Consider the following 15,033-nt stretch of genomic DNA (forward strand, 5'->3'; position numbering starts at 1 on the left):
AACAGATATCCTCTCAGTTCTCGTACCCACCACCACCTCCGCCGGTACGAGAAACTGAGACGAACCTAGGGACGAAATACCTACTCCCAGATTGCCGTCCACCACACAACCTGGGATCAACAGTTTTTTCGACGACTCTTTACTCTGCAAGGGACGGGATGGACACCCCCCAATAAAATGTCCCTTTTTCCCGCAGAGAAAACACCTTCCTGTCTTATGGCGCACCACCGGTCCCCTTCCCCGAAATGATGTCCCTCCTAATTGCATAGGCTCCTCCGGACTGACCAGGGGAACCACCATATGAGGGGACCTTGTAGGAGGTGGAGACATTACAGGGGGTAGAGTTATCCCGCACCTCTCCCGAAGCCGTCTGTCAACGCGAATAGCAAGGGCCATAGCGGCTTCCAGTGACGCGGGAGAGTCATACTGTGCCAACACATCCTGTAATTTGTCGGATAAACCATGACAAAACTGGCTCCTAAGAGCCGGGTCATTCCACTGGGTGTCCGTGGCCCACCTACGGAACTCCGAACAGAATTCCTCCGCCGGACGATCTCCCTGCTGAATCCTACGTAACTTAGACTCAGCAAGGGAGATCCGATCTGGGTCATCATATACGAGTCCCAGAGCAGCGAAAAACCTATCCACTGACTGGAGAACCGGGGAGCTTGGGGGAAGAGAGAACGCCCAAGATTGTGGGTCCCCTTGTAGGAGCGAGATGACAATTCCCACCCTTTGTTCTTCACTGCCCGATGACCGAGGCCGCAGCCGAAAGTACAATTTGCATGCCTCCCGGAAAACAAAAAACTTGTCCCGCCCCCCAGTGAACCTGTCAGGGAGAGCTACTTTAGGTTCTGGTCCGGCTTGCTCCAGAGGATGCAAAACCTTGGACCTAACGTCCGCCAGCCCCATGGACAAACTCTGCAATTGCCGAGCTAGACCGGCTACTGGATCCATGGTAGCTGGAGAAAAACTAAGATGGTCGGTGAAAATGTCACACTGTCACAGAATACTGGAGGTAGGGGGCCTAAGCTGACCCTAAGCTGGGGCCCTGACTAATCCCTCATCCTGGAGGTACTGTTAAAGGTACAGAGGTCCAGGCCGCCAGCGTAACCCCTACCTTCTGAGGATCCCTGCACCTAAGTAATCTAGTCCTGAGAAGGACCCCGATCACAACAATAGGGAACCAGAAATAATATGCCCACACACAGTATTTAGACGAACGAGACAGTACAAGGGAAAAACCAAAACCACCTTGCATACAACTTCTAAACAACTACAACAGAGGGAACACCAACGGGAAAGGAGATAAATGATAAAGCGAGGAAAGGGAAAACACACTTCCAAATACACTTATCTCAGCAACTCCAAACACCACGATCCGCTCTGTAAGTCTGAATGAAAAGCTGCGAGAAGTCAGGCTGTGTACTCGTGACGATCTTCGTGGCAACACACCCGTGACACCGCATGTACAATCCGCATGTACAATCCGCATGTACAATCCGCGTGTACAATCCGCATGTACAATCCGTATGTACAATCCGCGTGTACAATCCGCATGTACAATCCGCATGTGCAATCCGCATGTGCAATCCGCATGCGCAATCCGCATGCGCAATCCGCATGCACAATCCGCATGTACAATCCTCATGTGCAATCCGCATGTGCAATCCGCATGCGCAATCCGCATGCGCAATCCGCATGTACAATCCTCATGTACAATCCGCATGTACAATCCGCATGTGCAATCCGCATGCGCAATCCGCATGCGCAATCCGCATGTACAATCCGCATGTACAATCCGCATGTACAATCTGCATGGTTTTTTTTCTGCCAGAGAGATGCAGAAACACTCAGGGAAATATCCGGAGCATTTCTGCGTTGTGGGCACATAGCCTTACAGCCTGGTACAGACTGAAGAGGGCTCAGGCTGAGGCTTATAGTAGATTTCACATGGCAGACATGGAGGCCTCCAGAAGGTTCCTGGCTGCCATAATAACGATCGCCACACCACAATTGCATCTTACGTAGGAGGGGAGGTGTCAATGGCTGTCAGAAGTTAACCCACTCTAAGGCCACATTCACACGTTCAGTATTTGGTCAGTATTTTCCATCAGTATTTGTAAGCCAAAACCAGGAGTGGATGAAAAATACAGAAGTGGTGACGTGTTTCTATTATACTTGGTTCATAACAAACGTGCGGTTTATTAAATGTCCATAAACCGTCTGGGTTAACAAACGAAAACTGCCTCTTCTGGGTCCAAAAGGTATAACAGCACCAAAACAGAAAATAAACAGCCTACATATCACACGGGATCACACGATTATACGTCAGAGCTTCACTCAGCCTCCAGCTGACACTGAGCCACACAAGCAAGGTCTCGTCACCTTGCACACACCACCCCAATGATACAGCTGGACTTCTGTACCACGCCCCAGGATGGGGATATGTGGATTCCCATCTAACTAACTGCTCGTAAAACCGGCCCTAGACACACCCTATTAACTCTCTCAGCACTATATGTGCTGGAACCTGCCTTTCCAGGCTTAAATCACTGAGGCTACCAACCTCGATGATACATATCTCCCTTTGTGGACCTGTCCCACGGCCATCTTACAATATACATAGCTGTAGTTCTTCCTCTGTAATGGAGTCAATGAATGTCCGTTGTGGATAGATGAGATATTGAACATAAAGTCACAAAAGGAGCAATAAATGGAATGTGGTCACAGAAATCAGTGACTCCTATCTGCCCGTTTACCCCTTTAGTGCAAATATTCTGTGAGGAATACATAAGACCAGTGAGGTCAGAAGCCCTCCAGTCGTTTGTTCTGAAGTTTTCACCTGCGGATGTAAAGGTTCTTACATAGATAGAAGTGAAGTTCATGGCGTCCATTGTTGCTCATCTGTTTTTTATCTACTAACTCTCTATAACTGCCCCTGATCGCTACTACTTCAGTCATTGCATATATTTAGGAGACACACTATACAGAGGATATTTTCTAAGTGTCTCTGTTTCTAATGAAAACGTCATTTTTATTATAGATATGAAGTAAAGACAGCGTGGGCCGACACAGCGCCAATCCCGTAAGTAATCAGAGCAATCATGGCGGCATTTACTCCACTGGAGCCTTGGACTTGTGAAGGATGACGCCATATTGTGACATAAGCGCAGGACATTACACAGGACAATATCTCTGTATAGATCCTATAGACTGATCAGAATGATAATGTGAACTGTCTGACTCTCAACTTGTTTGTTTGGATTTTTTAAGCCCCAAACGTAAATGGTGGATGCCCAAATGTTTTAGAAGAGAGAACAGGACCCTTGTCAAAAACATGTAGGTATTTTAACCCTTCTCACAATTGGACGAGCCCTTATGTCCTAATTGCTGTCTTCTAGATGTAAAATTATACATTGATTCATCCTGGTAGTTACAGAGGAAGAAGATCAGTCGCCTTACAAGTGAATGTGATATTTATGCAATGAGCTAATAATTAGCAATGCCATCTATCTATATCATGTGGGGAAGTATATGAGACCGGTCATACATTATGTGTATTGTCTGTGTCCCTATGGGACTAGGATTTGTTCCTGATTATTATTTTACATGGTATTTATTTGTGATAATTTCTTCTATTTCTCCAGCAGCAGAAGCGACAAAAAAGCAAATGTCAGCCATCCACCAACGTAAGTAAAAGCTTCCCCCATTGTTGTATGTGACACGCTGTTACACTTAGGGCTCGTTCACACTGACATGTAATACAGAGGAGCACAATGCGAGAAACCATCACATTTCACTCCGACCAATGTTATGCAATGAGTCAGTGCTGATCTGCGTATGGTCTTATATATCGGCCGAGACTCACAATGCAAGTCAATGGGTGCGAGAAAAAAACTTGGCCGGCACACGGACCATGCATATGCCATCCGATATTTACGCACACATCTCAAAGGAACCACGAAATGTAATCAGCCAAGTACAATAAATTCACAGCCAGAACCCTCAGAATAGATAGATATCCTATACAGTACATATTTCATATCACAAGCCTCCTATATATAATAAACTTTCACCCTTTAGTGCCTTTCATCTGGCACAAAGGGTGTTTAGCCTTGTTTAACCTAATAAATAAATGATTTAAAAAAATTACGTGGGGTCTCCCCTATTTTTGATAACCAGCAAAGGTAAAGCCGACCACTGTGAGCTGATATTATCAGGCTGGGAAGGTCCATCGTTATTGGGCCCTTCCAAACTAAAAATACCAGCCCGCAGCTGCCCCAGAAGTGGTGCATCACATTACATGCGACAATTCTAGCATTTTGCCCAGCTTTTCCCGATTACCCTGATGTAATGGCAATCGGGGTAATGGTAGTTATGGTTCATGTCAGCTGTGATTTGTCAATCTATTTTTCTAACTATGTCCCATAGTGAGAGAAAAGCGTTTCGCTTTTCAGTTCCCGTTTTCCAAATTCACTGATCTTCCCGTCCTTTTTTCTCCATTCTAAACATTAGGCTCCTCAGAGCGTTTGTCTGCTGCTTCAGCAGCACCATGGCTGATTAAAGAAAACGTAAGTATAATTTATTTATTTAAAGATTTTAACATTTACAAACACTAATCAGTATCATCTTAAGTGTTGATTGATTATCATATAAACAATCGGGTGGTCACAAATGAGTTTGATTTCTATGAAAAAGCACAGAATTATACGCTGATGAGGGCAGGTAGGTGTGTGTATAGGAGGGGAGGTAGGAGGACGCATAATTATTTTACATTCAAAGATAGATTCTTTTTACAGAAGCAAGGCACTGCCATGGGCACGGCCTCTGCGCCATCGTATGCAAATCTCTTTCTCAGGCCTATGGGCGAGGGAGATTTTTCACAGTGACCCCCAGGCTGCTTCCCATGTGCATTGTTGGTACAGGTACATTGTTGACCTGCTTATAATTTGGCAGGGCACCAAAATGGAACATAAAGATTTCATGACTGTGCTGAACCGCAATGACTCCAATATCAGGCTCACGTACAGGTTTCAAAATCAACAAATTGATTTTTTGGCTATCCAACTCAAAGCATCAGGGGTTGGCCTAATACAAACGGATGTCTTCAGAAAGGAGACATCAGATAATTCATTATTGCACACATCTTCAGCCCATATTAGATCGATTATACAGGCCATTCCCACTGATCAGTTCCTGAAGATAAGGAGGATCTGTTCCTCTGAGAAAAGTTTTGAGACAAGCAGATGATCTGAAAGAACTATTTTGCTATAACCTTGAGCCAAATATCTATCAAATATGGCTATCGCTGTGGTAAATCTGCACCCTGCTTGAATTTATTGACCTCCACTTTGAAAAAAAAACACAGAGTGATCCCACATTGAGATTTATTTCCACTTATAATTCTCAATGGGAGGTCATTGTGACATTTTGCAAAAACATTGGTCTATCCTAAAAACTGACCCACCATTGGCTCTGACACTTCCTGAAGTTCCCTTATTGACAAATAGAAGGATTAAAAACTTAAAGGATTTGCTGGTTAGGGGCCACTATGTGGCCAGACCAATCAGACTATTCAATACTGTATGCAGGAGACCAAAGATGGGGTCGTTCCCCTGCAGAGATTATATTGCATGTAAAAACATCATTGGGTCTTTTACATTTGATTCTGCAGATGCAAAAAAAAATTATGTAGCTCTACACGTTATTTACTTATGTAAGTTTAACTTCCCGGGAACTCTGTATATACGGACCAGGGAGCATGTCAGATATCCAGGCAGCACATGAGATTCATGACATCTCTGTGCTCAAGACCATTTCAAGGCACTACAAGTCCTGTCATGGCTGTCACCCTACTGGTTTTAAGGTGTGAGGCATTGACCGGCTCCACTGTGGCATCAGGGGGTGATGTAAAACACCTGCTGGTACAACTAATAATGACTTTGGTACCATGGAACAATATTTTCCAAATTTCTATTTATTATTTTTTCATTACTTTTTATCATTGTTTTGTATTTCTTCTACAAAAAATATTATTTTCTTTAATCATTTTTACTATTATTTTGTATAAATTAGTTACAGCAAAAGATTTCATACAAGTGATAACCAGTAAATAGACAAAGACAGTGAAATGATCACAACTCAAGTTACCAGCGAACATTTGAGTAACCTGTATGGGGTCAATATGGAATATGTAGCTTAATAATGAACAAGTCATCCGGAATTTAAAGGGTGGGGGGAAAAACTGAGGTGTGGGGGGATAGGTCCAGTTCTGGTATACCTATATAAAAGTCATATGATGTCACATTATTCATGCTTCTGGGCAGAACCTGTCTATTGGGCACGGCTGTCTAATGTATGGAGCGATGTCATGCATCATTACTGCCATTCCCGGCTCAGAAACTGGCAATCGCTGAGGGGATTCATAAGTCTTTAGTCACACAGACAGGACAAACCATTTAAGCAACTGGTCCAGGCCAATCTTTTGCACAGTACTTTATATCTGTATAGATCTCTTCTTGTCTCTAACTTGTTCTCATTCTTCCTTAGCTTTTACAAACGCTGTCTGGTTCCACCAAAACCTTAGAACAAGACAGCCATCCCCAGCAAGGACATCCATATGCCATGTTGTTCAATCAGATGAAATCCCTAATGCCAGAAGATCCACAACTATTACAGCAGCCGTCCCATCAGACCCCGCAGCAGTCCCATCAGACCCCGCAGCAGCACCATCAGACCCCGCAGCAGCACCATCAGACCCCGCAGCAGTCCCATCAGACCCCGCAGCAGCACCATCAGACCCCGCAGCAGCACCATCAGACCCCGCAGCAGTCCCATCAGACCCCGCAGCAGCACCATCAGACCCCGCAGCAGTCCCATCAGACCCCGCAGCAGCACCATCAGACCCCGCAGCAGCACCATCAGACCCCGCAGCAGTCCCATCAGACCCCGCAGCAGTCCCATCAGACCCCGCAGCAGCCCCATCAGACCACGCAGCAGCCCCATCAGACCCCGCAGCAGTCCCATCAGACCACGCAGCAGTCCCATCAGACCCCGCAGCAGCCCCATCAGACCACGCAGCAGTCCCATCAGACCACGCAGCAGTCCCATCAGACCCCGCAGCAGTCCCATCAGACCCCGCAGCAGTCCCATCAGACCACGCAGCAGTCCCATCAGACCCCGCAGCAGCACCATCAGACCACGCAGCAGTCCCATCAGACCCCGCAGCAGTCCCATCAGACCCCGCAGCAGTCCCATCAGACCCCGCAGCAGCCCCATCAGACCACGCAGCAGCCCCATCAGACCCCGCAGCAGTCCCATCAGACCCCGCAGCAGTCCCATCAGACCCCGCAGCAGCACCATCAGACCCCGCAGCAGCACCATCCTCTTGTGCAGTTTCAGGTGAGTGTAGTCTGCAGGGGAGGGGCCGACCTTTGTAATTCTTAGTGTCAGTTTCTTGGTGCCAGCAGCATACAGCCATGGTTCATGTGTCCCCCAATGAAGCGGCCCAAGAAATATTCTGTTTTTGGCTAGGAAACAGCTGACGGGGCTGCCTGAGCTAAGCAAGGCAGGGAGAAATGTTTATACCTTATTGCAAATGAGTGAAGCTCCTATTACAGGCAGACACAGAAAAGTGAGGTGAGGACACGGCTGAGCTCCTGAGATACACAGAGAAGATTTCTTTAAATTTCACAGTCTTAAAGGATGATTTCCATCATTAAAACCACCAAAGGATAGATGTTATCTAGCAGATTGGTCAGAGTTCCTTTGATATTGCCGCCACTGATTTGCTGGTTAGCCTTGCGGTGTAGTCTGCTATCTCCAGCCGTCCCATAGAGAATGCTTGCAGTTCAAAGCTCCTCTCTCAGGATCATTAGCACTTGGACCCCACGGATTTGCAAATTATCACCTACTTGGGGTTCATTTTAAATGGAAACTTGAGTAACCTGATGACTTAAATGTTTTATGCTGTTGGGGGGACTATATAAGCAATCTGATTCTGTCATTTATAGGCAGTAAAGGAGAGGAGGCGATGCATCACCGCTCACTGGCTGAACACGGTCTTGAAGAAGAAAAAAATGGTGCCACCTCATTGAACTCTACACTTTCCAGAGACCCTTCCTCAGCCCCCACTCCAAGCCCAACAAGCTTAGCAGCAGAAACACATTCTTCAGAAGTTACAATAGCAACTTCAACAGCAGCGTCTCCAAGGTTTACAGCAGCGGCAAATGCAAAATCAGATGCAACAGCAACTGGGACAGATACAGCAAGTGCAACCCCAGACACCTAATCAACAGCCACCCCAATCTCATCAACTTCACGGACACGACCCATCACTGGATAGTAAGCTAATTAGACTTTTTCTTTTTTTTACTACAGGTGATTTTACTATATGTCAGGTTTTCCTGCACTACAGCAACGCCACTAATCTCTGTTTGTATGTCCCCTATGGCCATCATTCTCTAATTAGGCATGCAGCAGAATAATTCTTTATTTTACTTCTATGGCGCCTTCATATTCCACAGCGCTTTCCAGATATCATAATCATTGTCTCCACTGGGCTTAGTAATCTAAATTCTCTATTACTATGTCTTTGGATTGTGGAAGGAAATTGGAGTACTCGGAGCAAACCCACACAAACACAGGGAGAATATACAGTATATAAACTCCTTGCTAGATGTTGTCCTCTGTGGGATTTGAACCAAGAGCCCCAGAGCGGCAAAGCAACAGGGCTCCTCATAGAGCTGTTATTAAATATTCCATCTGTGAGATAACTCTGCCTAATCTGTCCCAGTCTACACAGTAAATCTGATAAGCGAGCTACAGAAGCCGGGAATGTCAGCTGTATGTGTGCTACAATCGCTAGTCTGATAACTGCAATATTTCCAGATTTATTTCTTTTGTGATAGTCACATCACAATCAAACTGTAATAAAAACTTGGTAGTCATTTTTCTGATGATGCATTTTTCCCTTTCATTTATGGGTCTATCTTTGAACTTTCAGTTCCTGAAGATTACTGTGAGATGGGCTGTGTGTTTGCAATCGCTGATTATCCGGAGCAACTTGGAAACGGGTGGGTTTAGTGTGATTTGTGATATCATTCCTCAATGTCTTCCATGGTTTCATTAGCATTTCTACTAGTTTGTGGTGGAGTTTGCGGTGTAGTCTGCTATCTCCAGCCGTCCCATAGAGAATGCTTGCAGTTCAAAGCTCCTCTCTCAGGATCATTAGCACTTGGACCCCACCGATTTGCAAATTATCTCCTACTTGGGGTTCATTTTAAATGGAAACTTGAGTAACCTGATGAGTTAAATGTTTTATGCGGTTGGGGGGACTGTATAAGCAATCTGATTCTGTCATTTATAGGCAATAAAGGAGAGGAGGCGATGCATCACCGCTCACTGGCTGAGCACGGTCTTGAAGAAGAAAATGGTGCCGCCTCATCAAACTCTCCACTTTCCAGTGGCATTTCCACCAGGAGGAAAGCCTTGTTCTTAACATGTAAGGAAGCCATACTCTGTAAGTAAATGCTACTCTAGACGTTATGCAATGTACTTGTGTTTTTTTCCTCCATTTCTAAGAGCCATAACTTTTATTTATTCTTCCATCCACATAAAGCCATACGACAGCTTGTTTTTTTGCAAGACGCATTTTAGTTTTGAATGCCGCCCTTCATTTTATCATTCAGCATTCTGGAAAACGTGGAAGAAAATTCAAGTGTGGTGAAATTAGGAAAAAAAAAACAACATTTTTCCATTATTGTTTTTTTGGGTTTTGTTTTTATGATGTTCATTGTGTGGTACTTTATTTATTAGTCCCTTTAGAGGACTTGAACCTGTGATTGTCCGATAACTTTAGCTATGTACAGCACCATTAAAGGCAGGTCTTCATAAAAGTACATTGGGAATGGGTTAAAAAAAGTAAGAATAATTGTCCCATCATAACATTATTTTATATTTCTTTCCAGATCATTTCTGTCACCGGATTTGTCAATAGTGATAGAGATGACTTCAAGCTTATGGCCGCTGTGGCAGGTGCCAGGTACACAGGGTATCTCTGCCGCAGCATCGCGGTTCTCATCTGTAAAGAGTAAGTGAGATGATCCTCGTCGCCTACGGACTGTTTTTTACATCACCAGTTACATTCCATATAGTAGACGTTATGTGTCACCCTGGAGTTGCATCCTGGGATTTACATTGTTTTGTAATTTAGGCCCACTGGTATGAAATATGAGAAAGGCAAAGAATGGAGGATACCTGTGTCAACGCCCTGTGGCTCTGTGACATTCTTTTTGGAAATTTTGAGGGTTTAAGACAAATTCAAAATGGCTGATACACAATGTTTAACCTAAAGGACCCACTTGCTCCTGCATCATATCTTGTGTCAAATCTGCTCGGTAAGATGTCTTCTTATATTTCTGTTGTCTGATTTAAAACACACATCTGGGACCAACATGTATCTCCAGATCGTGGGTCCGCCTGGTGACGTGTCTGACACAAATGGATGGAGAATGAATGGAGAGGTGGCACACGTGCGTGGCTCTGTCCTATCACTTCTGTGAGAGTTATGGAAACATACAAGCTTGGCGTACTTGGCTATTTCACTGACTCTTATACAACTGAATAGAGCGGTTCACGGATGTATGAGACCACCTGTTAATTTGTTTTCTACCTGATATGCGGGGGTCCTTTGTCTAGGATACAGACAATACTACATTCATGGCATAGTCTGAGGATATACATCCTGAATGTATAAGCTAGTGATACCTCATTAACTTTTGCTTGTAATGACTATTACACAATACGTGTTCATGGAAAGTATTACAGTATTGATGATCTATCCACAGGTCATCAATATGAGAGCAGCTGGGGTGCGACACTCTGCACCCATATCTATAAGCTGGTATTTGCTTAGGCGGCTGCCGGATGTAGGTGACTCGCCCCCTGGGCCGTGGGGCACGCGGATCCGGGCGATAGGGGAACGATGGGGGTAGTAGTAGTGGCGGCCCGGTCCCGCGGCTCAGGGTGGTCAGGCCAATAGTAGTCTGCTACGTGCTTTAGATAATGTCCGACTACGCCACCCGTGGATTGCGGTTATTAGGACCCGCTCCTGCAAGGCAGTCCGCTGGGACTGATGATGGGTGCAGCTGAGGTGATGTGACTCCCCACGGGAAGAGTGCAGCCCCAGGGCAGTGTAGTGGATGTTGGGAGTGATGGTAGTGAGAGTCCCAGTACCGGTAGTGCCGGAGGAGCGAAAAAGCACACAGACAACGTACTGCAGTCCAGCGTCTTTACTCACGGTTAATATCCAAGTCACTTCAGCTGGCAATGACTGCCCGAGCCGTGCTGCGTCCACCAGGTGTGGGGCTCGGTCAACTCCCAGGCAGTTCAGGAGCATGGCACAGGACCCCCTTTTATCCTTTCTCTGGCCTGCCTCACCAGTGACCCACTTTTGTCCAGCTGCCGCGGACCTGTGCGGTTAAACGTGGGCCCCGTCCTCCGCTGTCCTATATGGTGCCTTCCTAGCAGGTTTGATGAGGTGTCGCACCAATATATGATCACGACGACCGGTCTTTGGCTGAGGGTAGTTTCTCCTCCACCAACTTGGGATCCAGCACCCTTAATCTGCCTGACCCTGCACCCTGGATTCTCGTGGGTTCTTAGGGTCCCTTCCACCTTCTTGTTCCTGAGCCCTTCTGTTTCTCTGTCTCTCCTTCTTTGCAGTTCCTTTCTGCTTCTGTTCCTTTCTCTTGGAGCTGAGATGAGCTAGAATCTCAGCTCCCCTTCACCTCCTCCTCGGCCTCTTCTCTAGGCCCACTTCTCCTTCTCCTCTCAGGCCCCGGCCTCTTCCCTAGGCCTGCCTCTGGAGCAGCACTCAGCCTGAGCTGCTGCTCCCTGTCAGCTCTCCTCTCCTCACAGACTGAACACTGTTCTAAGATGGTGCCCACCTTTTATACCTCCCTCTAGCCATGAGCCCAGGTGACCAGCAACCAATGAGCTCCTATCTACGCTCAGGAACCGCCCCCTATCTGCCCCTACAGCACTGGGTGTTCCACCCCTCCCTCCCCACTCCAGCAGGGACATGGTCGGTCGTGCCTGCACTTCTGTCTAGTGGGAGCACCGTTGAGCTGTCCCTGGGAAATGGGGTGTGTGTGCTGCATGCAGCTAACTGAGCCCTGGTCCATTCTCCATCCTTACCTGGGAGTGGAATATCACACCTCTGGTCTGAGGTGCAATACCCCTGTAGCGGCTGAGCCTTCGGGGCGCTACATAGGCACCTTTGACTGAGCTACAAAGCACATCTCCATGTAATATGTAGCGTCCGCTGCGAGGTACTACAGTACAGAGCCTATTCTGTATATTAGCAGTACCTGGCAGTGACCACTGCACATCTCCAGCTTCATTCAAAGCATTTACATCCAGCCGTCACTGTAACAAATAATAGCTGATCAATGGGGCTGTCGGACGCCCACCGATCTCATATTAATGGCCTATCCTGTGGCCGGACAACCCCTTTAAGCATGTGTCTTGCGTCACAGCTGTCTGTAGAAATAGGTACTAGTCTTTGGTTGCTAATTGACAAGAATCCGTCCTCACATCTTTCTGCACCTTGAGTCCAATGATGAAATGTTCACAATGTTTTCTGTCTGTAGATGCGTGGAAGGTTCCTTTGAAAGTGTCTTCAGAAGTGCTAATGGTGGGTCTTATTCCATTGCCTTACTGCAACATTGGACATAACGATCGTTCTTCAGTCAGCTCTCTCGTTATACATTTATCCATTTTTTACAGAGTAGAAGAATTCCACTGAAACCTAAACAGAATGAGCCCGCAGTTCAGCCGAAGCCGCCCAGGTATAGTATTCGGCTAAGAATCCGTTCCTCCTTCTACCATTACAAAGATCTTCATTTCATAGCTTGTGACGATTGAGAAAATCCATTACTGAACAACAGGGAAAGATACAGCAGGGGTTTGGCAGGCTTATATTAATATTATTATTATATTTATTCAGTTATGTCTTTGTCTTAAGATCATTACTTGCCGAGTTGCTAATTGGTTTTTAGTCCAGTAGACATTTTGTTGCGCTGACTATGGAGGGTTGGAGGTGCACCCTTGCAGGACATATTGGATATTACCATTATCTTGTAGACTTTGTGATTACAGAAACTCCATACACAATGAATGAATGTAGTGGATGTATTGTAGGGATTCTCATCCTACACATATCTTCTATAAGCTGCCTCTTTCTTCCATTTTTCGGGTTCCTGACTGTCGTCCTGCGTTGGCACCACAGAGGATGATATCAGCTGCTAAGTGTTTTCTGATTAGAAACCCAGGCTTGAAGGATGAATTAATGTATTTCCTGCCCATATTTTCCTTCTTTCAGAAACTATATATTCTTGGTGGAGAGGTGGTAGACTCCGCACAGAAGGGCACCCACCTGATTGCCAGTAAAGTCACAAGAACTGTAAAGTTTCTGACTGCCATCTCTGTGGCCAAGTATATTGTGACCCCAGAATGGCTCGACCAAAGCTTCAAATGCCAAAAATTTGTTGGTACGTATAAAAGGTTGGTGAGCAACGTGGTTAAGGCGCGGCAAGTCAAGACTGGTCATTTACCTTTACCCCCACAATTCCTCATTCTCCTGCTGTTTGTAATGCTGACCTTCGCACAATACCATACACAATTGGGGGATCAAACAATTTTTTAGGGGACTTTAACTTTTAACATTTTCTTTTTTTATCCATAGCTTACTTTCGTGGCTCTTTGACAGTACGTTACAGCCTGGGCATGTAAGATGAGACCTCTATCAGAGCGCTCCTCTGACGAGGCCACTGTAATTAGGCCCCCATTGTCACTTTCACCTCCTCAGCCCTTGTACAGGGTGGGCCATTTATATGGATACACCTAAATTAAATGGTTGGTGATATCAACTTCCTGTTTGTGGCACATCTCATATCTTGATGGTATGGTGTGGTATATGGGGTATAAAGATAGTGGGGCCATTCTTCATCAATGGAAACCTCAGTGCCACTGGATATCTGAAATTGCTACATGATGATGTGTTGCTCAGTGGTCGGTGCTCATAGCCAGTGAGCATTTCTGCTGCATACAGGCGATCTGCTTGTCACCTGTATGCAGCAGAGCCGATCAGGCAAGACTATAGAAGCATGCAAAAAGTAAAAAAAAAATAATAATAATGTTTTTAAAAATATTAAAAAACTAAAAAATATATAAAAGTTTAAATCATCCCCTTTTCACCCCATTCAAAATAAAACAATAAAAAAAAACACACATACACATATTTGGCATCACCGCGTTGAAAATCACCAGATCTATCAAATTTTTTATTAGAATAAATATTTTTTTAAAACTAAATGGACACAAGTAGGTGTTAGAAAATTATTAACCCCTTAATGACCGCCAATACGCATTAAAACTGCAATTGTTAAGGAACTTATTCCGGATCGCCGTTTTAAAATGGCGGCCAGGAATAAGTGAATAGCGCCCCGCCATGGGCGCAATTCCTGCGGTTGACAGCTGATGCTCTGCAACATCTGTCCAATCGGTTTTTGGAAATGATCGGGGCTGATTAACCCCTTTAATACAACTATCAATCTAAGTGGTTAAAAGGGGGTTAAAAGACCACCTTTGTCAGGATTGCTCCCCCCCCCCGAGTTCGTAATGGCGGGTGCCTACCATTGCCATGTTACCCTGAGGTCATATGATGACCCCAGGGTACGGTGGCCTGTTAGATCTCACTGACTCAGAGTCAGGTCTCAGGCACTGCAATACACGAGTTCAGCAATGCATGAGAATAGAGATCATAGTAAAAAATATTCGGGGGCATGGTCTGGCCATGAAGGGGTGAGGTTGTGTTTCTCTGGAGTTCCTTGGCCGGCTGTGTTATTTACTTCTCCTTAAAAACAATACCGAAGCATTTTAAACTTTGCCACAACCCTGACCCACGGGGACTCAAAATCAGAGGAATGGATAGAGTCCACTGTGGGATCAGAGGTGGGGACAGTAAGA

At 45.6% G+C, this 15,033-nt stretch overlaps 1 pseudogene; it reads left to right on the plus strand.

The window, feature by feature from the left end:
* Positions 1-5,301: 5,301 nt before the first annotated feature.
* LOC141155349 (uncharacterized) lies at positions 5,302-13,797 on the plus strand (annotated as a pseudogene).
* Positions 13,798-15,033: the final 1,236 nt, after the last annotated feature.

The sequence above is a fragment of the Phyllobates terribilis genome, unplaced genomic scaffold, assembly GCF_046119375.1.
Source record: "Phyllobates terribilis strain yellow unplaced genomic scaffold, ASM4611937v1 Scaffold_7__3_contigs__length_470593459, whole genome shotgun sequence".
Classification (NCBI taxonomy): domain Eukaryota; kingdom Metazoa; phylum Chordata; class Amphibia; order Anura; family Dendrobatidae; genus Phyllobates; species Phyllobates terribilis.